General features: G+C 54.6%; 1 protein-coding gene across 2 annotated transcripts in view; it reads left to right on the forward strand.

Annotated features, from left to right (window-relative positions):
- Nucleotides 1–6,104: 6,104 nt before the first annotated feature.
- ALPL (alkaline phosphatase, biomineralization associated) overlaps nucleotides 6,105–25,445 on the forward strand; it is a 73,998-nt gene continuing 54,657 nt past the window's right edge. Inside the window, exon 1 of one of the 2 annotated variants that reach the window (XM_060202347.1) lies at nucleotides 6,105–6,227. The gene's annotated coding sequence lies outside the window, so the exon portion shown is untranslated. Of the gene's footprint in view, nucleotides 6,228–15,336; nucleotides 15,354–25,445 lie in introns of those variants that run through there. The other variant, XM_060202342.1, reaches the window with a different exon arrangement.

A 25,445-nucleotide genomic window follows, 5' to 3' on the forward strand; every position in this document is an offset into this window, starting at 1 on the left:
CACAGCACATAGCCCAGACACAACCCATAGTCCACACACAGCCCATAGCCCAGACACAGCCCATCGCCCAGACACAGTCCATAGCCCAGACACAGCCCATAGCCAAGACACAGCCCATAGCCCAGACACAGCCCATAGCCCAGACAAAGCCCATAGCCCAGACACAGCCCTTAGCCCAGACACAGACCATAGCCCAGACACAGCCCATAGTCCAGACACAGCCCGTAGCCCCGATACAGCCCGTAGCCCAGACACAACCCGTAGCCCAGACACAGCCCATAGCCCAGACACAGCCCATAGTTCAGACACAGTCCATAGCCCAGACACAGCCCATAGCCCAGACACAGGCCATAGTCCAGACACAGCCCATAGTTCAGACACAGCCCATAGCCCAGACACAGCCCATAGCCCAGACACAGCCCAGAGCCAAGACACAGCCCATAGCCCAGCAACAGCCCATAGTCCAGACACAGCCCATAGCCCAGACACAGCCCAATAGCACAGACACAGCCCATAGTTCAGACACAGCCCATAGCCCACACACAGCCCATAGCCCACACACAGCCCATAGCCCAGACACAGCCCGTAGCCAAGACACAGCCCGTAGCCCAGAAACAGCCCGTAGTCCAGACACAGCCCATAGTTCAGACAAAGCCCATAGCCCAGACACAGCCCATAGCCGAGACACAGCCCATAGTCCACACACAGCCCATAGCCCAGACACAGCCCATAGCCCAGACACAGCCCGTAGCCCAGAAACAGCCCGTAGTCCAGACACAGCCCATAGTTCAGACAAAGCCCATAGCCCAGACACAGCCCATAGCCGAGACACAGCCCATAGTCCACACACAGCCCATAGCCCAGACACAGCCCATAGCCCAGACACAGCCCATAGTCCACACACAGCCCATAGCCCAGACACAGCCCATAGCACAACACAGCCCATAGCCCAGACACAGCCCATAGCTCAGACACAGCCCATAGCCCAGACACAGCCCATAGTTCAGACACAGCCCATAGTTCAGACACAGCCCATAGCCTACACACAGCCCATAACCCACACACAGCACATAGCCCAGACACAGCACATAGTCCAGCCACAGCTCGTAATCCAGACACAGCCCATAGCCCAGACACAGCCCATAGTCCAGACACAGCCCATAGCCAAGACAAAGCCCATAGCCCAGACACGGCCCATAGCCCAGACACAGCCCATAGCCCACACACAACTCATAGCCCAGACACAGCCCATAGTCCAGAAACAGCCCATAGTTCAGACACAGCCCATAGCCCAGACACAGCCCATAATCCACACACAGCCCGTAGCCCAGACACAGCCCGTAGCCCAGACACAGCCCGTAGCCCAGACACAACCCATTGTCCAGACACAGCCCATAGTCTACACACAGCCCATTGCCCAGACACAGCCCATAGCCCAGACACAGCCCATAGCCCAGACACAGCCCATAGCCCAGACACAGCCCATAGCCCACACACAGCCCATAGCCCACACACAGCCCATAGCACAGACACAGCCCATAGTTCAGACATAGCCCATAGCCCACACACAACCCATAGCCCAGACACAGCCCACAGCCCAGACACAGCCCATAGTCCACACACAGCCCATAGCCCAGACACAGCCCATAGCCCAGACACAGCCCATAGCCCACACACAGCCCATAGCACAGACACAGTCCATAGTACAGACACAGCCCATAGCCCACACACAGCCCATAGCCCAGACACAGCCCATAGCCCAAACACAGCCCAAGGTCCACACACAGCCCATAGCCCAGACACAGCCCATAGCCCAGACACAGCCCATAGCACAGACACAGCCCATAGCCCAGACACAGCCCATAGTCCAGACAAAGCCCGTAGCCCAGACACAGCCCTTAGCCCAGACACCGACCATAGCCCAGACACAGCCCATAGTCCAGACACAGCCTGTAGCCCCAATACAGCCCGTAGCCCAGACACAACCCGTAGCCCAGACACAGCCCGTAGGCCAGACACAGCGCATAGTTCAGACACAGCCCATAGTTCAGACACAGTCCATAGCCCAGACACAGCCCATAGCCCAGACACAGGCCATAGTCCAGACACAGCCCATAGTTCAGACACAGCCCATAGCCCAACACAGCCCATAGCCCAGACACAGCCCAGAGCCCAGACACAGCCCATAGTCTAGGCACAGCCCATATTTCAGACACAGCCCATAGCCCAGACGCAGCCCATAGCCCTGACATTGTCCATAGCCCAGACACAGCCCATAGCCCACACACAGTCCATAGCACAGACAGCCCATAGCACAGACACAGCCCATAGTTCAGACACAGCCCATAGCCCACACACAGCCCATAGCCCAGACACAGCCCATAGCCCAGACACAGCCCATAGCCCAGACACAGCCCGTAGCCAAGACACAGCCCATAGCCCAGAAACAGCCCATAGTTCAGACACAGTCCATAGCCCAGACACAGACCATAGCCCAGAAACAGCCCGTAGTCCAGACACAGCCCATAGTTCAGACAAAGCCCATAGCCCTGACACAGCCCATAGCCCAGATACAGCCCAAAGTCCACACACAGCCCATAGCCCAGACACAGCCCATAGCCCAACACAGCCCATAGCCCAGACACAGCCCATAGCTCAGACACAGCCCATAGCCCAGACACAGCCCGTAGCCCAGACACAGCCCTTAGCCCAGACACAGACCATAGCCCTGACACAGCCCATAGTCCAGACACAGCCCGTAGCCCCAATACAGCGCGTAGCCCAGACACAACCCGTAGCCCAGACACAGCCTGTAGCCCAGACACTGCCCGTAGTTCAGACACAGCCCATAGTCCAGACACAGCCCATAGCCCAGACTCAGCCCATAGCCCAGACACAGCCCATAGTTCAGACACAGCCCATAGCCCAGACACAGCCCATAGCCCAGACACACCCCTTAGCCCAGACACAGCCCATAGCCCAGACATAGCACATAGCCCAGACACAATCCATAGCCCAGAAACAGCCCATAGCCCAGACACAGCCCATAGCCCAGACACAGCCCATAGTTCAGACACAGCCCATAGTTCAGACACAGCCCATAGCCCAGACACAGCCCATAGCCTAGACACAGCCCATAGCTCAGACACAGCCCATAGTTCAGACACAGCCCATAGCCCACACACAGCCCATAGTCCACACACAGCCCATAGTTCATACACAGCCCATAGCCCAGACACAGCCCATAGTCCAGACACAGCCCATAGCCCAGAAACAGCCCATAGCCCAGACACAGCCCATAGCCCAGACACAGCCCATAGTTCTGACACAGCCCATAGTTCAGACACAGCCCATAGCCCAGACACAGCCCATAGCCCAGACACATTCCATAGCCCAGACACAGCCCATAGTTCAGACACAGCCCATAGCCCAGACACAGCCCATAGCCCAGACACAGCCCATAGCCCAGACACAGCCCGTAGCCCAGACTCAGCCCGTAGCCCACACACAGCCCATAGCCCAGACACAGCCAATAGTTCAGACACAGCCCATAGCCCAGACACAGCCCATAGTTCTGGACATGGCCTTGGACACATCCCAGGACGAGGAGGAACTGAGCCACCTGCGGTCTGTACTGAGGAGGGACACAGGTATGTAAAGGCACAATACTCAGGACAGTGAGTATCAGACAAGATAGAGAGGGTGAGAGAGAAAAGGAACAAAGATGTGGCCCTCTCACCCTGGAGGACAGGCGAGGAGACAGGGCTGAGCTCCCTCAAAGGGCAGTGCCCTGGGTTTGGGAGGTGAGGGTGGTGAGGGGGGTGACGGGGATGTGGTGCGTGAGGTGGTGGGGGGTGAATATGTGAGGGGTTGATGGGGATGAGGTGGTCGAGGGTGTGAGGGGGTGTGGGGGTATTTGGGCAGTGAGGGGTGAAGAGGTGAGGGAGTGATGGGGTGAGGGGTGAAGAGGTGAGGGGTGAGGCGGGTGTGAGTGGGTTTGTGGGTTTGGGGGGGTGAGGGTTGAAGAGGTTAGGGGGTGAGGTCATGAGGGAGTGATTGGGTGATGGGCTAAGGGTCTGAAGGGTTCAGAGATTGAGGGGCTGAAGGGTGAATGTTGAGGGGTGAAGAGGTGAGGAGTGAGGGGTTGAGAGGTGCAGGAGTGAGGGGTTCAGGTGTTGAGGGGTTGATGGGGTGATTGGTGACAGGTGAAGGGTGAGGGGCTGAGGGCTGGAGGGCAACGTCTGGTGCCCCTGACAGGACTGGGAACCAGTGGGGTTGGGGGTGTAGGGTGGGGTGTGTGGGCAGCACCTGGAGCCTGGTCTGAGACCCCACCTGGGACTGGCTGACCGGCCCTGGGGTGCAGAGGGGCGGCCTCACGAGGTGGCACCACTCTCCCGGCAGAGGGCGCCCTGACCCGCTTCCGGACGGATCTCTGGTGGAGGGTGAGGGGACGCTGGGTCCCCTGGGGGCAGGGTGGGGGCGGGGTCCTGTGTCCCCTGGTGCAGGTGGGGGTGGGTCCTGTGTCCCCTGGGGCAGGGTGGGGGTGGGGTCCTTTGTCCCCTGGGGCAGAGTGGGGGTGGGGTCCTGTGTCCCCTGGGGCAGGGTGGGGGTGGGGTCCTGTGTCCCCTGGGGCAGGGTGGGGGCGGGGTCCTGTGTCCCCTGGGGCAGGGTGGGGGTCGGGGTCCTGTGTCCCCTGGGGCAGTGTGGGGGTCGGGGTCCTGTGTCCCCTGGTGTTGAGTGGGGGTGGGGTCCTGTGACCCCTGGGGCAGGGTGGTGGCTGGGGTCCTGTGTCCCCTGGGGCAGGGTGGGGGTGGGGTCCTGTGTCTCCTGGGGCAGGGTGGGGGTGGGGTCCTGTGTCCCCTGGGGCATGGTGGGGTGGGGTCCTGTGTCCCCTGGGGCAAGTGGGGGTGGGGTCCTTTGTCCCCTGGGGCAGGATGGGGAGTGGGGTCCTGTGTCCCCTGGGGCAGTGTGGGGGTCGGGGTCCTGTGTCCCCTGGGGCAGGATGGGGGATCCTGGGTCCCCTGTTGCAGGGTGGGGGTTGGGTCCTGTGTCCTCTGGGGCTGGGTGGGGGTCGGAGTCCTCTGTCCCTTGGGGCAGGATGGTGGGGTCCTGTGTCTTCTGGGGCAGGGTGGGGTGCGGGGTCCTATGTCCCCTAGTGCAGGTGGGGGTGGGGTCCTGTGTCCCCTGGGGCAGGATGGGGAGTGGGGTCCTGTGTCCCCTGGGGCAGGGTGTGAGGTGGGATCCTGTGTCCCCTGGGGGAGGTGGCGGCGGGGTCCTGTGTCCCCTGGGGCAGGATGTGGGGTGGGGTCCTGTGTCCCCTGGGGCAGTGTGGGGGTCGGGGTCCTGTGTCCCCTGGGGCAGGGTGGGGGTGGGGTCCTGTGTCCCCTGGAGCAGTGTGGGGGCTGGGGTCCTGTGTCCCCTGGAGGAGGTGGCGGCGGGGTCCTGTGTCCCCTGGGGCAGGGTGGGGGTGGGGTCCTGTGTCCCCTGGGGCAGGGTGGGGTCCTCTGTTCCCTGGGGCAGGATGGGGGGGTGGGATCCTGTGTCCCTGGGGCATGGTGGGGGGTGGGGTCCTGTGTCCCCTGGGGCAGGATGAGGGGCGGGGTCCTGTGTCCCCTGGGGTAGGGTGGGGGTTGGGTCCTGAGTCTCCTGGGGGAGGTGGCGGCGGGGTCCTGTGTCCCCTGGGGCAGGGTGTGGGGGTGGGGTCCTGTGTCCCCTGGAGCAGTGTGGGGGCTGGGTCCTGTGTCCCCTGGGGCAGGGTGGGTTCGGGGTCCTGTGTCCCCTGGGGCAGGGTGGGTTTGTGGTCCTGTGTCTCCTGGGGCAGGGTGGGTTCGGGGCCCTGTGTCCCCTGGGGCAGGGTGGGGGTGGGGTCCTGTGTCCCCTGGGGGACGTGGGGGTGGGACTGGGTCCCCGCGGCGAGGGTGGGTGCTGGGTGCTGTGTGCTGGGTTCCCCACCCCCAGGGCTCGGGGGCGGGAAGGGACCTCGGGAGGGGCCATTGAGCCGGGGCACTGGTCCCTCCCCCGGGTGGGGCGGGGGCGGAAGGTCCCCGCGGGGGCGGGCTGGGGGCGCGGGGTCCCGCTCCTTTATAAGCTGGCAGTGGCGCCCCCGCAGCCCCGCGTCTCTGCCCCGCCGGTGTCCCCAGCGCTCCCCGCCCCGACGGTCGCGCTGCTCCCTGCTCGCCGAGATCCCCGAGAGCCCGGAGGACTTCCTGGCGGCGGCGCTGCTGCAGGTAATGGCCTGACGGGGACCCAGCGCTCGTCCCTGCCAGACGTGGCGCCCGCAGAGCCTGCGCTCCGTCCCGGGGTTCCGGGGTCCCGGGTCCTCCCCACCGGCGGCTTCCGACTGCTGAGCAGCCTCGGCGGCACCCTTGGGTGGGGAGCGTGGGCCGGCCCCCGCCCAGCCCGGAGGACCGCTGCGTCCCTGCGGCCGAGGGGTACGCAGGGAGGGTCTGGCTGCGGGCTCCGTGGCTGGAGAAAGCGGCCGCCAGGTGGGCTCGGTGTCTGGGAGCTGGCGGCCGAGCAGCCTTGGGCTTCCTTCTGCTGCCTTGGGGTCTCTCTGCAGTCTTGGGGTCCCCTCTGCAGTCTTGGGGTCCCCTCTGCAGTCTTTGGGGTCTCCTCTGCAGTCTTTGGGGTCCCCTCTGCAGTCTTGGGGTCCCCTCTGCAGTCTTGGGGGTCTCTCTCTACAGTCTTGGGGTCCCCTCTGCAGTCTTGGGGGTCTCCTCTGCAGTCTTGGGGTCCCCTCTGCAGTCTTGGGGTCCCCTCTGCAGTCTTGGGGTCCCCTCTGCAGTCTTGGGGGTCACCTCTGCAGTCTTGGGGTCCCCTCTGCAGTCTTGGGGGTCCCCTCTGCAGTCTTGGGGTCCGCTCTGCAGTCTTGGGGGTCCCCTCTGCAGTCTTGGGGGTCACCTCTGCAGTCTGGGGGTCACCTCTGCAGTCTTGGGGTCCCCTCTGCAGTCTTGGGGGTCCCCTCTGCAGTCTTGGGGTCCCCTCTGCAGTCTTGGGGTCCCCTCTGCAGTCTAGGGGTCACCTCTGCAGTCTTGGGGTCCCCTCTGCAGTCTTGGGGTCCCCTCTGCAGTCTTGGGGTCCCCTCTGCAGCCCTCAGCTTAGGGAGTCTGCCACCCCCTCTGCGCCCAGGTGAGGTGACCGGCTGGTCGCTGCTGGCCACGCTGACAACAAGGGGTTAAAGGAGTTTGGGCTTGGCGGGGAGGAGGGCTTCTCAACAGCCCCTTTTGTCCCTTTTCTCACACATAATGGGGGTGGAGGAGGGGACCTTGACAAAGGCCTGATGGGGCTGGGGGTGTGGGAAGTTCTGGAGGGGGTGAAAGGAGAGAGAGGAGCGAGGGAGAGAGAGATTGAGATTCTTGGGACAAAGGGCCATTTGGGTCCTGGGAAAAGGTCACCCCCCCCTCCCTCCCCAGGCGGAGGGTGGGCTGGGTGGGCAGTGTGGCCGCAGCTGTAGCCTGAACACCTTCACCGTGCCAGGCCTGCTCAGGGTTTCACGTGCTTCAGTTCGTTTTACAAACCAGGAAACTGAGGCACAGCCAAGTTGAGTCGAGCCATTCTGGCGTCCAGGAGAGGAGGGCGGGGGCGGGTTCCCCAGCACCGACCTCGGCTCCCCTCCACCTGTCCTGTCCCCATCTCACCTCCACTCCCTGCCCCTGCTCTTCCCTTGCTCCGGCCTCCTCTCTCTTCCTGAGCTGGGGCCTCTGAATTCCTGAAACATGGGGTTCTGCGGGCGCCCTGCCTGTGTCCCTGCCCCCCTCGAGGTGGGGGAGGAGGCCGGAGAGAAAGGAAAGCTGGGTCTCCCTTCAGCCAGGCACCCGCCTGCACCCTGTCCTGGGCTAGAGCAGGGCTAGGACAGCAGAGGAGTTCTTCCTCAGCAAACACTGGGTAGCAAGACGATCTCTGAGTTCTGAAGTGGACATTTCAGAGTAAAGCAGTTCACAAGGAAGTCAAAGCGCAGTAGGAATTTCTTTTCTTTTTCTTTTTTTTTTTTTTGGCAGTAGAATTTTTAAGAATTGTTCACTAATGAGAGAGGAGGAGAAAAAGAACCAGAGCTTTTCTGGCACATTCGCCACTGGGGTTGATCTCAGGAACTAGTTCCTGAGAGCCGAGGGTCTTATCGATGGATCGTGTCACCGCCCAGCCCACTGGAGCGCAATGCAATGTCCCCAGCAAGCATGTTCTCGCGGAGCTAGGAAGGGGCACAGCTGTGGCCTAGAGTGAGTTCTGCCTTTCCCTTGAGTCTCTTCCCGTAAGCAGAGACCAGTAAATAGTACCTTCGCGGTGAGGTCTAGATGCAGTTAAAGTATGTGAAGTGTTTAGCTGGTGCCTGTACTTAAAAAACAAAAACATATTGGCTATAATTAGCTCTCTTCTCTCTAGACAATGCAGCACTGAGATCAGGTGTAGAGCTGTCCTGACCTGGAAGCCCATGGCCCCTTTGACGTGGGCCCTGCCCGCCCAGCGGGCTGTGCCACAGGGTGGACGGTGCCCTCCAGTCTACACCCTCGGGCAGATGACATTTCCTACCCATCCTGACGCAGCCTTGGCTCCAGGGTCCCGGGAGGCCTGTTGCCCACACCACTTGCCCTGTGTGCTGCCTGTTCTTACACTTCAGTGAGTCCCAATTTGGGACAGGGGAGTAATCCCAAACTGTACTCACCTCGTGCTTTCTACAGCTGGCATGCCTTGTAAGAGAGACTGAATTCCTCCTTTCCTTAGTGGAGAAGCCTCTGGGAGAGGGGAAGTGACTTACCAAGGGGAGCACATGCTACCTGAGGAGCTACCCTTGTCCAGACTCCTGAGCCTGTGTCTGTGCTGTGCCCACCTGGGGGTAAAGGCCTCCCAGTTTAAAGGGGGGTTGCTGGTGTGTTCTTACCTTGAGTCAGGTCCTGTTGGGTTTGTTAGTACAAGCCCCGAACGTGAAGAGAACACTGGAGGGAGAGTGAGCTAGCTGGGCTGAAAACCAGCTTCCACAAACCTCCGCATGGCCACAGGAATGCTGACTCAGCTCCCCAAGACGTCCGTGTAGCGGGCTAGGCGTGTGGTGTGTTCGTTTGACTTATTTTTTCCCCATCGTCTCCTCTTTCCAGAGATATTTGCACTTTAGAGAGCAGCTGGAGGTAGTAGATTGCTTGAGGGGGTCATTCCTTGAGGTGCCGTGTGACTCTGGACAAGTTTCCCTCTCTGGACCGTGGGTGAGGACAGCATCTGTAATGTGGATTTATGAGGCTACACATGTGAGTCACTGTGAGAACTGCCAGAGAGATCACTACCAGGTTTCTGGCACTAGTGCAACTGTGTGGGCGACTGTCAGTGAAAAACCAATATGCCAAGGAGGGCAGGCTGTGGCACACCTGGTTAAGTGTGCAAGGACTTGGGTTCAAGCCCCCAGCCCCCACCTGCAGGGGGAAAGCTTTTGGAGTGGTGAAGCAGGGCTGCAGGTGTCTCTCTGTCTCTCTCCCTACCTCCCCCTGCCTCTCAACTTCTCTGTCTTTATAATAAAGAACTAATATGCCTCAGTGGACATTTTCAGTAGCATTTGCTTTAACTACCACTGGAACATCTAGTAGGACCAGAGAGAAGGTTATTGAGGGCCAGACAATCAGGAAAATACAGATGTTTTTGGTGGGGGGGATCAGTGCTCCAGTTCCTAGTGTGTGGCATGTGACAAGTTACTTTCCCTCACTGCTGGCCATAGTAGGCCCCCAGCAACTTTTAAACCGTGCTTGCCATCCGGAGGGTAGTAAGAACACAGTCCCGTCCCCATGCGTTTCCATCTCTCCATCTCACCCCCAGCATTTCATAATTGCTCCCAGAAAAACTTCATGCTTAAAGTTTTCCATGCGGAAATTCTCAGCCTTACCGTGGCATGAAATCAATTGTTTGCATTTAATTTGACTTCTCAAATTAAGGGGTAAAATTTGAGATGAGGGTAGGGGGTAGGGGTGGAGATGAGAAAGAAAAAAAAAAAGTTAAACCAGATGTGTTTTTGTTTAACTGTAGGGTAGTGGTTAACTGCCCAAGTATTACCATCCTTCTCTCTGGATTCCAGTAACTAGGGGTCAGGTTTCACTAAAAATTGTAGTGTTCCTTCCCAGCGAGTATGGACTTGTCCTCCCCGTTATTATTATTACTATTTTATATTCCTCTAAGGCCACAAAGTACTGGCCAGAGATGCCTAGAATTTCATAGCTGGAATATCTTCAGAGGCTCGTGCTAACTGGTGGCTCTCCAGACCAGGGAGACACAGGCTCAGAGGACAGAAGAGCCTAGCCCAGGGTCACCCGCCACACAAGACAGAGCTGGCTTGGGACGTCTGTCCTCTGACTTTACGACCCATAGCCATTCTCTTGAACTCGCTGTGCATCTCTCATAGTTCATCCTTAGTGAATCTATGTTTATTCCCAAGGCCTTGGACATATACCACATAGCGGAGTGCCCTTCTCTGCCCAACATTTCCCACCTTCTTATTTCTTTCTGAGAATGAGAAAGAAGAGAGAGGAGTAGAAAGAACAGCTACGCCATTCCTTGGGACTCCCATGTGGCACTGAGACTTGAACCCAGGGCTTCACACATAGGAAGGTGTGTATTCTAGCGAGTGAGTGACCTAGCCTCTCATTTTGGAGGCACCAGAAGTTTGTGCCTCCTCGGTTCCACTGCCTCCAGTGGACTCTTCCCACTGTCAGCATCAAAGACAGGGAAGCAGAGGAAGAGAGGAGAGAGCAAGAGAGACATCACAGTGCTGCTCCCCTGTGCATGGAGTTGCCCCTGGTGATGTGCGCCCTGTCTCTGTGGTGCCAGGGCTCAGATCCTGGTCCTTCAGGCAAGTGTAGGCTCTGCTGGGTGAGCTCTCCTGCCCCTCCCTTCACCTTTAAAGAAAGATTTGTACCAAGGAGGTTGCAGATGGTGTGTGGGTGCAGGCCTGCACCTGGTTGAGTGCACATATTATAGTGCACAAGGACCCAGGTTCAAGTCCCCAGTGCCCACCTGCAGGGGAGGTGGCACTGCTGCAGAGAAAGTGTTGTAGCTTGTGTGCTCTCTCTCTCTGAATCTCTCCATTCCTTCTTGATTTCTGTCTCTATCCAGTAAATAAAACAGCAAGAATAAAAAGTAAAAGGAAAGAGATATAACTCAGGAGAGCAAAGTTTAAGTCCTTCAGATCTGATACACTACCTGTGTGTCCTTGGACAAAGCGTGACCCCCCTCTAAGCCTCAGTTTCTTCGTCCATAAACAAGATGCCGCTGAGGGCGGGACTGCCGTAGGGCTTGAAACGGGTCTCACTTGTGAGCTGGTCCACAGACACTGTGGCCGAGATGGTGACAGGTTAGTCTCAAAACACCCACCTGCGGTGGCAGGAAGGGGTCTGTACAATGTCACTTCATGTGAAAACAAGGGATTCTGGCTTCTGAAAGATGAGACGATGTGGCCACATGGGGCGGCTTCCCAGCCTGGCCGTCATGGCTGGAGCAGACTAGCAGCTTCTCTGTCCACCTCACCACAGGCCCACCACACCCCACTCTCTGCCCAGCTGCTGGCCTCACTGACCTCACCTGTCTGTCTTCCCATGTGCAATTTCTGGAGTAGGTGCTGTGGGCCAAACAGAGGGCTGACTTGTGTGGTCTAACATGACAGCCCTCCAGGCTCAGAATAGGAGTGTGGAGCACATAGCCCACGAGGTGACACAGTGGGGAAGTGCCGGACTTGTGGGCACGAGGCCCTGAATTCAAGCCCTGGCCTGACACGTGCCAGAGTTACACTCTGGTTCACTTTCTCTTCCTCTCCCCGATTGATTAATCGGTTGATCAATAAGACTTTTATTATTTTTATTTTTTATAAAAAAGTTTATTATCTTTATTTATTGGATAGAGAAAGCCAGAAATCAAGAGGGAAGGGGGAGACAGAGGGAGAGAGACAGAGAGACACCTACAGCCCTGCTTCACTACTTGCAAGGCTTTCCCCTTGCAGATGGGGACCGGGGGCTCGAACCGGCACTCTTGAGCACTGTAACATGTGCACATAACGAGGTGCGCCACCACCCGGTCCCTCAGTAAGACTTTTCAAAAAGTCATGCCTGAAGCTCTAAGGTCTCTGGTTTGGTTCCCAGCATCACCATAAGGCAGATTTGAAGAGTGTTCTGGTGTCTCTCTGTATCTCTGTATTGCTCGCTCATTCAACATAAATAAATAACCATAAAATATAGGAAAAAGGAATGCTGGGTATATGGAACCAGCCCCTTGTCTATTGCCTGGTAGTGTCTCTGAAACATGTCAGCTGCATGAAGCAGCCTTCTCCTGGTTTGGGGTCTCCAGGAAGAATCTCAGGGCTCAAGAAGAAAGAGTATGGGATAATGCCAGAAGATGAGAGATCAGAACAGAAAGGGGACACACAGCCCAACATAGATGAGAGATCAGAAAGGGGACACACAGCCCAACATGGACTGGATCTGGTGTGTTGAACCAAAGTCAAGGACTCTGGGGTGGGGTGGGCTTCAGGCCCTGGAACATGGTGGTGGAGGAGGACCTGGGGGAAGGGCGTTAGAGTGTTGTGTGGAAAACTGAGAGATGTGGCGTTTCACTGCCGACCGTAAACCCCCAATAAAAGGGAAAAAAAGAATCTAAGGGGAGCCAGGTGGTGGTGCACCTGGTTGAGCTCACATTTTACAATGTGCAAGGACCCGGGTTCAAGCCCCTGGTCCCCACCTGCAGGGGGAAAGAGGTGTCTCTGTCTCTCTTTATCACCCCCTTCCCTCTTGATTTCTGGCTGTCTCTATCCAATGCATAAGGATAAAAAAGTGAAAAATCGGAGTTGGGCGGTAGTGCAGCGGGTTAAGCGCAGGTGGCGCAAAGCTCAAGGACTGGCATAAGGATCCTGCTTCCAGCCCCCGGCTCCCCACCTGCAGGGGAGTCGCTTCACAAGTGGTGAAGCAGGTCTGCAGGTGTCTTTCTCTCTCTGTCTTCCCCTCCTGTCTCCATTTCTCTTTGTCCTATCCAACAATGATGACATCTGTAACAACAATAACGACTACAACAGTAAAACAACACGGGCAACAAAAGGGAATAAATAAATATTTTAAAAATATATATTAAAAAAAACAAACCTGGAATCTAAGGGCTCTAGAGGCTTTTGGTGGCAGGGCACTAGCTTCCAGGGCTCAGGGAGCAGGGAGCAGGGCCTGCTGCCCACGCCTGGGGCCAGGCGGTCTTGGTGCTTCAAGAGGCACATTTCGCACACACACACACACCCAGGAGGGGGCCCCCTGGGCACCGCCATCTCATCTGTCCTGCTCAATGATGCTTATCCACAGATAGGAGAGACACCTTGCCAGTAAGCCCGTGACTCTGCTTTGCCTTGAGGGTCTAAGCAGCTGGTATGACAGCAGCAAGGAAGTGTGAGGGGCCATAAAGCCTCCGGGCCACACCCAGCAGCACTTAGACCAGCAGAGGCTTCGGCCACCACGAGAGATGCCAGGAAAGGTCTCCGTGTCTGGGACGGGACCATCACAGACAGCTGACTGCTCAGTGCAGCCTCGAGCCCGTGTGCCTAGGACGTGTTGCGTGTGGAGTCTACCCACTGGGGAGCAGACACCCTCAACCCCGACTGATCCCCACCTGCCTCCACCCCTGCCATTTTATGACCGAGGGGTGAGTTCTCTGAGGGCACACACTTGTCTGGGAAGCAGAGAGGGGCTGGGAACTGGGGGACTGTCTGAGAATGAGACCTTAGTGACACAGGTCTCACGTGGAGGCCCTGACCCTGGGCTCGTTCCAGAAAAGGTCCTTCATCCTCCCAGATCTTGACATGTCATCAGGTCCGTGGACTGCTCCAACTGCTGCTCAAAGTCTAGCAAACACCTACTTAAAAAAAGGAGAGTGGAGGGAAGTAAAGCCGTGGTTAACCATGTGAAGAACCGTCAGCGCAGCCCTCCAAAGGACTTGCTGGGTGACTCTTTCTTAGGTCAGCCTCTTGAGTTACCTGGTCCACCTTCGACTTTGTCTGCTAAGCAGCAGGGTGGTGCCCTGCTCAGGCCCAGGGCTCAGGGGCTCAGCGTTTCCCATGATCCTCCAGGCCTCCTGATTGCCACTGAGCTGTATAACCTGGTCGTCTCTGTGCGTCTTTCTTGCTTCTGTATCCTTCCGCTGTTCCCACTTGGCTTATCAGTCTCTGAGCAGACAGGACCTAATAATGTGCTGATTGTTGACTGTTCTGAAAAGTCCTCTTCCTACCTTCTTACCACTCGTAGCCGCAGTTTCTGTCTCCCTTCCCACCTGTACAACCTACCACCAAGAGTTCACACTCTGCCCTGTGACACCAGGTATGGAATCACTCACTAGTGTCTCTCCACCCCAGCCCCCTCTCTCTTACCAGAGCTCTGCCCGGCTCTGGCTAACGGCGGTGCTGGGGATTGAACCTAGGACCTCAGAGCCTCAGGAATGGGAGTCCCCGGCCCTATTCCTCTGGCTGATGGTAGTCCTGCCTGGGAAGCACTGTGATCCCCACAGGACAGATGAGAAGACAGAGGCCCAAAGTCACCCAGCAGAGAAGTGGATGTACTCACCCCTGTGCCCACTCACCAGGGCTTCTTCCTTCTCTAGAAAGCCATGTCTTCCTGTGAAAGTCTGCTCCTTATTACTGTGAAGTCAGCAAATATGACACATTCCAGCTGGGGCAGGAGGCACTTCAGCTGGTAGAACACATTTCACTCTGTGTGAAGACCCGAGTTCAGGCCCCCGTGGGAGCACCGTGCAAAGAGGAAGTTTCACAGGAGGGTGTCTCTCCTGTCCTCTCTGTCTCTCACTTTCTAAAAAAAATACAGAGGGCCTGGAGAGCCCCAGCCAAAATACATAAAGCTGGAAGGTGATTCAGCTTTAGTGGATAGAGTACAGAACGGGCCTCTGTGAAGCTGCAGGCTCTATCCTGGGCCCCACTTGTGCTGGTGTTGCTGCATCTTTAAAGTGATGTGGGAAATAGCAGGGGTTCCCCCAACAGCTTTTTCAAGCCCTTGGAATCCCAGGAGGACTTCTTGTGAAAATACTGTGTTTAGATTCTTCATTGACCTAATCTTTATAATTAACATCTAGGAGCTCTGACACTGTGTCTGGAACCAAGCTAATCAGTCTGAATGACTTTATTGTCTTTGGCTTGTGAAAGTCTTCATTTCACAGAGGAAGAAGCTGAAACTCAGGGGAGCTGAGTAGCTTTCTTAAATCTGCACTGAAAGGAAGCAAAATGCCATCCAAGAGCACGCCTTTCTGCCCATTCAGATTTGCTGATGTTGGAACACAAAGCCCTTGGGGCCTTGCTGTGTGCCTTCACTTTTAGTGGAAGCATCTGTCTCCGGGGCTTGCCAGCTGAGGTGGGTGAGAAGTGTAGGCACTTGTGGTCAGACAGCAGGGCCTGCTCTCCCCAGACAATGGGTAGGGGTCTGCATACCTCCCTCTTCTAGTCATTAAGGGAAAGAACAATCGGGACTCGGGCGGTGGCGCAGCGGGTTAAGCGCAGGCAGCGCGAAGCGCAAGGACCGGCATAAGGATCCCGGTTCGAGCCCCCGGCTCCCCACCTGCAGGGGAGTCGCTTCACAGGTGGTGAAGCAGGTCTGCAGGTGTCTATCTTTCTCTCCCCTTCTCTGTCTTCCCCTCCTCCCTCCATTTCTCTCCTATCCAACAATGACGATGACATCAATAAAAACAACAACAATAAAAAAAACAAGGGCAACAAAAGGGAAAATAAATAAATAAAATAAAATAAAATATAAAAAAAAGGGAAAAGAACAATCTTGGCAGAAAAAATTTAGAAAGCCAGGGGGACCTGAGATTGACTTTGGCTTTGCCATCCCCATACCAGGGGATTTACTGTTCCTCTGTTCCTGGGCCTTGCTGCACTGGGGGTCAGGGAGCCTGTGGCAGAGATGTGTGGTGGAGATGGGGTCTGGCTGGCTGCCCCATCTGGACAGGCCAGTCATAGTTTCCTTCATAGTCAGACATGTCATCCTGGGCCAGACACCTGAATACTCCCACCTCAGGCTTCTACCACACTTTAGAGTCTTTATTTATATTTATTTATGTTATAATTATTTTTATTATAAATTATATTTATATTACTTCTCACACAGTTGGGGTGTGTATACTCAGTCTCACTGCCTCAAGGTCTACTTTTTCATCCAGAAAGAGACCCAGAGTCACAAGAAAAGACACCGCTACAGTGCTGGTGCTGTAGTGCGCCCATGTGGTGATGGCGGCAGACTCGGACCACTCTTGCGGCAGGCATGTGTCCTGCCTCGTGAGTGTCTGTCTGGCCTGAGTTTTAGGGTTTTGTTTTTAGAGCTAAACCTTCTAAAAGATTGATTTATTTATTAATGAGAGGGAGAGACATTGTCAGGACAGCTAAATTACCGTTATTTGGTCAAAGCGTGAAGTTTTCAGCTGTCCCACCTTCAGAGAATCAGAGCATTTGAAGACATCTGTCCTCACCGCAGGGAGGAGTGAAGTGACATTGTTCAGGGCTGACCTCTCAGGGTAGGAGACACACCCAGGCATCCCTCTGGCACAGGGGAGTTGGGGGGTGAACCCTGACCCTCACCTCCTGGGTCACCACTTCAAGGTTTTTGTGGTTTCTTAAAAAAAGAAGAAGACGATGTGTTTACTAGTGGGGCAGGAGAGAGCCAGTGATGCTGGGAATGAGCCCTGGACTTCATGCTCTTAGGTGCCATGCTTTGTCCACTGCTCTGCCTCCCACTTATCAAGTTCTCAAAACCAACCCACCCACCTTCCTTATTCCTTTACTTCCTTTTCTTTTTTCCTCTTCTTCCTCATGCTCTTCCTCCTCCTCCCCCCTTCTCTTCCTCTTCTTCACCTGAGCACTGCTCAGCTCTGTTTTTTGGTGGTGTAGGGACTGACACTGGCTGTTGGTAGCCTCTGGCAAGAGAGTCTGTTTGCATAACCATTCATCCACCTCCCCTGCCCACAAAGCCCATTCTTATTCATGAACTCACCTAGCCCTTAAAACAGCCCCATAAACAACTCTCTTCATTTTGCCAAAGGGGAAATTCAAACTCCAGGAAGCAAGGCAGCTTGCCTGAGATCAGATCTACAGCAAAGCAGCCTTCAAAGTCAGATCAGGAGCCTGGGTAAAGGCCTTTCCCCAGGTGACCCCTGCTGTGCCCTCCCCGCCTGCCAGTTGGCCTGCTGACGGCATCTTTGTCAGAAGTAGAGTCCTTTGTCATCTAGCCATGCAGAAGTTCCTGGGGAGAATCACCCTATGAGAACTGTTTGTGTTTTAGTGTCTAACAAGATGCACATGCCCATTAAGTGACTGAGTTGATGGAAGGCCACCACAACTGGTAGGGTTTACAGATGGGCTTGGGGGGGGGGCTGTACTGTCCTTTTGTAAGGACCCATCTACACTTCCTGCCTCAGTTCCCTTCACCGTTGCCTGAGGCTGCCGGATGGCAAACAGGCATGTGCCCTGGTGCATGGAAGTCTCCGGGAAGAGAGGTCGACCAGGAGCCGCCCAGCCTGGAGCAGCCACAGAAGTGGCCAATTCCCTGAATTCCTGGCTCTGCCCCGGGCAGACAGCAGCAGACATCATCACCTCTTCAGATGGGAATAAATACAGCAGTTCTTTTCTTTCAAATATTTTATTCATTCATTCATTCATTCGTTTATTGACTAGAGACAGAAAGACTCAGAGATGGAAGGGGGGAGATAAAGAAGGAGAAAGAGAAACACAGGCAGACCAGCTTTACAACCTGTGAGGTTTCCTCCATTAGGTGGGGAACAGGGGCTCAAACCCAGTCACTTGTGCAGGGATTTGTGCACTTAACCAGGTGAGCCAGGCATCTTGTGGGAATTCTTAATTATTGACTTTTTCTTAAATAATGTATTTATTTATTCATGAGAAAGATAGGAGGAGAGAAAGAACCAGGCATAGCTCTGGTACATGTGCTGCCAGGGATCGAACTCAGGACCTCATAGTTGAGAATCCAGTGCTTTATCCACTGTGACACCTCCCAGACCATATCTTGTGGGAATTCTGAAAGAGCAGCTAATGGTTAGATGACACAGAGATGGAGATGGAGCACAGAAAGGTCAGGTCACTTGTGGGGTCACAGTGCTGGTAGGCCATGGAGTCACAGTGCTGGTAGGCCATGGAGTCACAGTGCTGGTAGGCCATGGAGTCACAGTGCTGGTAGGCCATGTTGCTGACATTTGGACCCAACACAAGGAGCTTTCATGCCTTCCAGTCTACTGATCATAGCAATTTGTGCTCTTATGAGGCTGTCGAGTATGTCTTGGGGGACTGGCTGATATGGAGCTTCAGGCCTCATCTCCAATGAGCTGAATCTGACCAGCCACTGTGCTGTTCACGCTCCACACCACACGGGCTGAGAGTTTTACAGAATTTTGGTCTTAACTCCCCCACAGAGTGGAAGCTCATACCCCCACCACCTCTTTTTTTCTATTGCAGGTCACATATTAGAAGTGTAGAGAAGGGAAGCATTCCCCCAGGTCCTACAGCTCCTCAGTGGTTGGGCCAGGACTCGAACCTGAGCCGCCTGGCTCCAGAGCCTGGGCTCACAGTGGCGCCATGTGAAGTAGATACAGTTCCAAGGGCCAGAGGTGTGAACTCTGCCACTCGATGATTCTTCCAGAGGCGAACTGAGGAAATAACAGGACAGGACTGTGCAACACACCTTGCTCCCCTCAGCTGAGGAGTGCAGACTTGATCAGTTCCCTGTGTTCAGCTCTTGGAAAGGCAGGGACAGGAGTGAGGCAGGTGGGGCACAGCAGGGCAGTCCTGGTGCCTCCAGGGCAGGTGGGGCAGCTGGGGCACAGCAGGGCAGTCCTGGCACCTCCAGGGCAGGTGGGACAGGTGGGGCACAGCAGGGCAGTCCTGGTGTCTCCAGGGCAGGAGTGGGGGCAGGTGGGGCACAGCAGGGCAGTCCTGGCACCTCCAGGGCAGGTGGGGGCAGGTGGGGCACAGCAGGGCAATCCTGGTGCCTGCAGGGCAGGTGGGGCCCAGCAGGGCAGTCCTGGTGCCTCCAGGGCAGGAGTGGGGACAGGTGGGGCACAGCAGGGCAGTCCTGGTGCCTCCAGGGCAGGTGGGGCAGGTGGGGCGCAGCAGGGCAGTCCTGGTGCCTCCAGGACAGGTGGGGCAGGTGGGGCACAGCAGGGCAGTCCTGGTGCCTCCAGGGCAGGTGGGGCACAGCAGGGCAGTCCTGGTGCCTCCAGGGCAGGTGGGGCACAGCAGGATAGTCCTGGTGCCTCCAGGGCAGGTGGGGCACAGCAGGGCAGTCCTTGTGCCTCCAGGGCAGGAGTGGGGACAGGTGGGGCACAGCAGGGAAGGTGGGGCACAGCAGGGCAGTCCTGGTGCCTGCAGGGCAGGTGGGGCAGGTGGGGCACAGCAGGACAGTCCTGGTGCCTCCAGGGCAGGTGGGGCACAGCAGGGCAGTCCTGGCGCCTCCAGGGCAGGTGGAGCAGGTGGGGCACAGCAAGGCAGTCCTGGTGCCTGTGGGGCAGGTGGGACACAGCATGGCAGTCCTGGTGCCTCCAGGGCAGGTGTGGGCAGGTGGGGCACAGCAGGGCAGTCCTGGTGCCTCCGGGGCAGGTGGGGCAGGTGGGGCACAGCAGGGCAGTCCTGGTGCCTCCGGGGCAGGTGGGGGCAGGTGGGGCACAGCAGGGCAGTCCTGGTGCCTCCGGGGCAGGTGGGGGCAGGTGGGGCACAGCAGGGCAGTCCTGGTGCCTGCAGGGCAGGTGGGGCAGGTGGGGGCAGGTGGGGCACAGCAGAGCAGTCCTGGCGCCTCCAGGGCTGGTGGGGCACAGCAGGGCAGTCCTGGTGCCTCCAAGGCAGGAGTGGGGGCAGGTGGGGCACAGCAGGGCAGTCCTGGCGCCTCCAGGGCAGGTGGGGCAGGTGGGGCACAGCAGAGCAGTCCTGGTCCCTCCAGGGCAGGTGGGGCACAGCAGGGCAGTCCTGGTGCCTCCAGGGCAGGAGTGGGGGCAGGTGGGGCACAGCATGGCAGTCCTGGTGCCTCCAGGGCAGGTGGGGCAGGTGGGGCACAGCAGGGCAGTCCTGGTGCCTCCAGGGCAGGAGTGGGGGCAGGTGGGGCACAGCAGGGCTGTCCTGGTGCCTCCAGGCTGGCAGTCAGGAGGCGGCCAGAGCAGTCCTCCTAGCTGAGTCACTGCACTCAGCAGGGCAGTCCTGGCGCCTCCAGGGCAGGAGTGGGGGCAGGTAGGGCACAGCAGAGAAGTCCTGGCGCCTCCAGGCTGGCAGTCAGGAGGCGGCCAGAGCAGTCGTCCTAGCTGAGTCACCGCACTCAGCAGCCTCCTGATGACTGGGTCTGTTCTTGGGGTAACCCTCCTGGACTGCTATCTCAGGCTTCCCTTTCGGCTGTGCGAGAACTCTGCTCTGAAACTTCCTCCCTCAACGCCCAAACCCCTGGGCAGGGCTGCCTGCCCCACTTCCCCTTTTGGAGGAAACATCCTTTCCTCTTGGGTAAGGACACGACCGGAATAATTGAGTGCTTCCTGTGCTTCCTGACTGGCCCACGGCCAGGCGGGGCTCAGCCACATAGCCTCTCTCTGGGGCTGGAGACAGGTGGTGAATAAGACCCTGTGTGGATTGCTTTGCCGGCCTAAACCCAGGTCCATTCCTGAGACGAGGCCATGCTGCCTTCAGTCTGGTCCCTTCCCTGCCTGGAGCAACTCTGGTAGAGACATTAGGCACTCCCCGTGAGGGAGGGCATTTTGCTGGAGTGACCTTTCCCATCATTTGCTGGGGAGCCAGCTTCTTGATGCCTGTCCGAGAGGAGAGAGGGGTAAACAGAAGTGGGGACACCATGTATCCATTTGTGCATTTTTTCAGAAACGCTTTCCTAGCTCACGCTTGTCAGGCTTCCAGCTAGGTGCTGAAACTTTAAAAAAAAATTTTTGTTATCTTTATTTATTTATTGGATAGAGACAGAAATCGAGAGGAATGGGGAGACAGAGAAGGGAAGAGACAGAGAGACATCTACAACACTGCTTCACCACTCTCAAAGCTTTCCTCCTGCAGGTGGGGACCAGGGGCTCGAACCTGGGTCCTTGCACATTGTAGCATGTGCACTCAACCAGGTGCACCACCACCCGGCCCCCGTGCTGAGACTTCTTAAAATATTTATTTATTAGTGTACAGACACAGAGAGAAATTGAGAGGGAGAGGGGAAGAGAGACAGACACCTACAGCCCTGCTCCACCACTCATGAAGCTTCCCCTGCAGGTGGGGAGCAGGGTGCTAAATTTACAGATGGATCAGATTTAGTTTATCCCTTTAGGATATGGATATATATTTAGTAGGGTAAATGTTTGTGTTCAGGGATCACCATATACACAGAGAGGGTTATAGGAGCAGACAGTTTCAGGTATGGGCAAAGGGAAATGCAGAAACCCTGGCATCAGAGGAGTTCCCTGGCTTGGTCTTGTGCAGAACCAACACCGGGATTTCTGGAGGAAGTGGCATTCATTCAGCCTAGCTTTGTTCACGAATTGACTTCTGAAGTCAGATGTGGCTCTAGGTGGTGGCAGTGGGCACACAGTCCTTCCTCACAGAGGTAGGAGAAAGCAGACCATTCCAGGCAGTGATGGGTGCTGTGAAGATAACTAAATGGACTGTGAGAGAACCAGTGTGGGGTGGGCTTTTCCCAGCATACACAGGGAAGAGCTTGAAGGAAGTGTTCTTCACCATGCAGAATGAGAAATGAGCCAGGCAGAGACCTGGAACGGGAGGGCCCAGGCATTGGACCAGCCAGCCCTCTTCCCGAAGGACGAGAGTGAGTGTAAGGCAGAAGACGTGTCCTTAGGGACAAAGTGGATGGTGGAACTGGAGGTGATAATACTTAGTAAAATAAGTCAAGAGATGAAAGACAGATACCAGGTGGTTTCACTCATATGTAGACTCTAGAGATTGGGTACACATGAATTTGAAGAAACAAAAAAAATAAAGGGAAGGAAGGAAGAAAGAAAACAGAAGCAAGCAAACTATGTAAGACTTGTGAGAACTCCGGTGGTTATCTCTGGGCAGTGGGAGGGTGAGGACACAGAACTCTGGTGGTGGCTGTGGTGTGGCCCACACAGTCCTTTTGGATTAAGACACATGAAGTACATGACTGTCCTGTCAAGACACATGACTATCAAGACACAAGACACATGACTGTCCTGTCAAGACACATGACTGTCCTGTCAAGACACATGACTGTCAAGTCACAAGACACATGTCCTGTCAAGACACATGACTGTCCTGTCGAGACACATGACTATCAAGACACAAGACACATGACTGTCCTGTCAAGACACATGACTGTCCTGTCAAGACACATGACTGTCAAGACACATGACTGTCAAGACACATGACTGTCAAGACACAAGACACATGTCCTGTCAAGACATATGACTGTCCTGTCGAGACACATGACTGTCAAGACACATGACTGTCAAGACACAAGACACGTGACTGTCCTGTCAAGACACATGACTGTCCTGTCAAGACACATGACTGTCAAGACACAAGACACATGACTCCTGTCAAGACACATGACTGTCCTGTCAAGACACATGACTGTCAAGACACATGAGACTGTCAAGACACATGACTGTCAAGACACAAGACACATATCCTGTCGAGACACATGACTGTCAAGACACAAGACACATGGCTGTCAAGACACATGACTGTCCTGTCAAGACACATGACTGTCCTGTCGAGAAAGTGACATACCTTGTCTGGTTCACCAGGAGAAAAGTGAGGCCCAGAGAGGGGACCTGGTTCAAGTCATTCAGACCTGAGTTCCTTATGATTGACCCTGCTCAAGTGACAGTCTCAGTTACTCCGTCCATGGGGACAATAAAGATCTCTAGCTCGTAAGACACTGAGGACTCAGTAGCATGATGCACTTGAACCACTTTCTAAAGTTTTTGCAAAATGTAATCACTGAGTATGTTTGTGTTTAAGTTATAAACTGGCCCCTTTGATTAGTATTTTATACATTTTTTTTCTCTCTTTCTCATTAGAACTCTGGAGTTTATTCCCTGCCTCTTCTTATGCTTGGTATTTGAAAGCATATGTGTGTGTATTAACTTTTTAAAAGGAACATAAAGCTTTTCTTTAATTCATTAATGTAACTAGTGGCTTCTGTAAATTTTTAATATTAAGTCATCCTTGCATTCCTAGGACAAGCTTACTTTGTTTATTATGTGTCTACTTGGTTATTCTCATAATGATTTGCTTAGAATTTTTACATCAGTTTTCCTCAATAAAGTGAACTCTGATTTTAGTTTTTTATTTTGTACTTTTTTGACATTTTGTATTGCAATTTTAATAAACTTGAGTAAATTTGATACGTTTTCATAAAATTGGATAGTAATATATTTTCTTTTGTTGTCCTCTAAGAAAGTTTGGATGAAATTGAAATGATATATTTCTTTGATTCTGATAGAATTTAACTGTAGAATCACTTAGACTTGTTTACTTTGTGGAAAGACTTTAACTGCTATTTTAGTTTTTTAATGCAAGTTATTAAATTCTTTTTTTTAATATTTATTTTATTTATTTATTCCCTTTTGTTGCCCTTGTTGTTTTTCTTATTGTTGTAGTTATTATTGTTGTTGTCATTGTTGGATAGGACAGAGAGAAATGGAGAGAGGAGGGGAAGACAGAGAGGAGGAGTGAAAGACAGACACCTGCAGACCTGCTTCACCACCTGTGAAGCGACTCCCCTGCAGGTGGGGAGCCGGGGTTTGAACCGGGATCCTTATGCCGGTCCTTGTGCTTTGCGCCACCTGCGCAAGTTATTAAATTCTAAGTTAAATTTATATTTTTAATATCTATACTAGTGTTATCGCTTGGATTTGTGACTACACTGCTCCATTTCTTTTCTTTAATATTTATTGTTGGATAGAGACAGAGAGAAATTGAGAGGGGAGGGGAGGTAGAGAGGGAAAGAGACAGACATCCGCAGCTCTGCTTCACCACTCGTGAAGCTTTCTCTCTGCAGGTGGGGACCAGAGATTTGAACCCGGGTCCTTGGGCACTGTGATGTGTGCACTTAGCCAGGTGCGCCACCACTTGGACCCACTTTTTTTTTCTGAGGGTGGGGAAGAGATGAAGAATGAGAAACACCTGCAGCATTACTTCACAGCTCACAAGTCCTCCCTACACCACCTTGCAGGTGGGGACCAGGGTTTGAACCTACGTCCTTACGCAGGTGATGCATGCATTCTAGGAGGTGAACTACTGTAATTAAAAAATAAAAAAGACTTTGGGGGCGCTTGGTGTGGGTTTCAACAGTCAAGGTTACTACAGTGTGTTCAGCGGTAGGGAATGGTATCATAGGTACAGCAGGACAGGGGACGTGGAGAGTACTGTGCAGTCACTCAGGCCTTAGAGGAGAGTCTTTTGAGCTTGTCTACCCACACATGCTCAGTCTGTCCCGTGAGAGGCAGCATGGTGGGTCCTGGGGAGCGGAGCCTGAGGCACCGAGCGCCGGCAGGAGGAGGCAGACTTCTGCCAGCCTGGCAGTTAAATGACTTGGTTGACCTAAGTCATTCAGCCTGACATCAGCTGTGTGCTAATCACACCCCAGAATTCAAGCTGTGTCACAGCAGTGAACCACCTACCACCTGACCCCATGAATGTGCATTTCACCTACATTTTCAGATGTATAGGCGTAAGATTGCTGACTGCATTTTCTTTTTTAAGATTTTATTTATTTTTCAGGAAGATAGAAGGAGAAAGAGAGAGAAAGAACCAGACATCATTCTGATACATGTGCTGCTGGGGATTGAACTCAGGACCTCATGCTTGAGAATCCAACGCTTTATCCGCTGCACCACCTCCCAGACCACGCAATTTCTTTTTATATCCCTACTCTTTCCCACAATAATTGTGCCTCATCTATGTACTTATTTACTTGTTTTAGTCTTGCCGCAGGACCTCGTGCTTATCTGAGCTGCCTCTCTGGCCCGTTTTTATCCTTTGAAGGTCCCCTTGATGCTGTTCCTGGTGTTTCTGTGTGGTGCCTGGGGTCCAGCCCAGGCCCTCACATATGCTGAGGTACGCACTTTGCCTACCGAGCCTCCAGGGCCATTACCGTTTTTTAAAGGACCGACTTACGGCTTTCTTTTGCAATTGTATGTTTCTTTTCATTTTGTTGAATCCTGTTCTTTATACTTTCCTTGGATTTCTGTTCTGTTTTTTTCTAACTCCCTAAGTTGGATGCTTAAATCACAAATTTTCAGCCTGCCTCTTTGTGCATTCTACAATTTTTGATACATAGTGTTTTATCACTCAGTTTATAATGACTTTTCTTTGACCCATGAATTACTTAAGGATGTTTGAAATTTCTAAGTGCATGGGGGAAATCTCTGTACCTTTAAAAAAAGCTAAGCTTGTAACGTAATTGTACCATCATCAGAGTATG

This window comes from Erinaceus europaeus, chromosome 11 (assembly GCF_950295315.1).
Source record: "Erinaceus europaeus chromosome 11, mEriEur2.1, whole genome shotgun sequence".
In the NCBI taxonomy this organism is placed as follows: domain Eukaryota; kingdom Metazoa; phylum Chordata; class Mammalia; order Eulipotyphla; family Erinaceidae; genus Erinaceus; species Erinaceus europaeus.